Here is a 1,706-nt window from a genome sequence, read left to right as displayed (position 1 = left end):
GGTTGACCTTGGGTATCAACCCCCTAGTAAAAGCACCCTTGTATGGCAAATTACATGGGGGCGGTTACTAGTGGCGGTCGCTTAACCTAAGCGACCGGCCCAAGCGACTGCCCGGTATGTTTTCGGGGATTTTGCCCTATTTTGCCCCCAGACTTCTATAAAAGGCAACCTCCGTCTCATTAACGATTACTTTATTTGTTATTTCTTATTTGGGAGTTAAGACGGCTGCGGGGAAGATCCGAAAGAGTCTCTGGAGTACTGACAGTGGTTTGGAAGATCAGTTCTCTTCTTCTCTAGCTTTCTGGTGTGAGGTATTGAACTAACCCTTCGTTCTCTACTCTCTTATCTCCGTTAGTTTGGTTTTACCCTTTTTCCCTCGTCACTGTGATTACCCCTTGGTTATTCTTTACCCTTTTTTTTAATCTACATGAGATGGAATAACCATAAACGGAACCCTGCTTTTGTGAGATGGTAAATCCAATCAAGGAGAGGGTTAGGGGTAATCCACTGATGATAGTGGATTGTTTTCTCTTACCCTTTTGGCTTAGGGAGTGTTTAATTCGAGACTTAGGATGAGATTACTCGAAAACCGGATTGAAATCGAGTAATCAGAAGCCTGAGTTTCGGATTGAAACTCACTGTTTTTGGGGCGGTCACTAGTGGCGGTCGCTTAACCTAAGCGACCAAGACAAGCGACGGTTTGGTAAATGATGACCAAATAGATTTCGGTTTTGATTCAATTTGGTTTATGTGACTTATATATTCTAATAACCCTGTGTTTAGGTGATTCTTGTTTAAAAGAAAAGTCTACTAATAATTCTTTGGATTCCATTTTACGGACGTTTCAAGGTATATGCAAGTAAGGACAGTCTATCTTATCTATTTATGTATACTTCAGCATGTTGATTTAGTAATTGTTATTCTTAATCTGTACCAATATAAACTGCTGTAGTTTCATATATAACGCTGTTATACTACTGCTGTTTACTTTGATTTCATATTTACTTTATGGTTTGTGATTGTTATGAGATGGTGGTAGTTGGTATATGATTATGATAGTTGGGGTATTCCTTTTGGGATATCTTGGCTGATGTTATCAGGAGGCTGTGGAATGGGACACATGCCTGCTGATGCCTTCAGCACTATCATGATTAGTTGATGACATTGTTAGGATGAGTCTAGATTGCATGGCTAGGTACCCCACATGCTACTACCCTTTCGGTAGGGGAATTGAAACCGAGTGACCCGTGATGACAGTGATGTGACTTGGTGGTCCACTGTTGGTCATGAAATGGTAGGGTTGCATATGTTAGGGTTGGGCTCATGGATGTCCAAGGACCGGACCGGGTGTCGGGAGGAATCATGAGAGCATCCGCCCCAATGATATGTGGATGACCATAGGGTTATGGAGTAGAGTCCAACAGAGGTAGCCAGTCCGTGAGGATTCTTACTCCTAGGTTGCGAAGGATACTGAACCGAGTTAGTCGGTGCCATAGGGGATGTATCTGGACTTCATATAGACATGTAACCATTATGACCTTGCATTGGATTAGAAACCCAGACATGCGCCAGTACTCATTACCAATGGTCGTGGTGAGAGAGTGTGGACTTAACCCCTAACCATGGTTTGTGAGCCAGGTGTGGACTTTCCCTTTTTCCCTGGATCCCTACAGAGGTAACCAGTCCTTGCCGGATCAGAGTGATGA

Source organism: Hakea prostrata, chromosome 7 (genome assembly GCF_041222555.1).
Source record: "Hakea prostrata isolate BN-2017 chromosome 7, UWA_Hpros_2, whole genome shotgun sequence".
Taxonomy (NCBI): domain Eukaryota; kingdom Viridiplantae; phylum Streptophyta; class Magnoliopsida; order Proteales; family Proteaceae; genus Hakea; species Hakea prostrata.
This window is presented reverse-complemented; position numbering follows the sequence as displayed.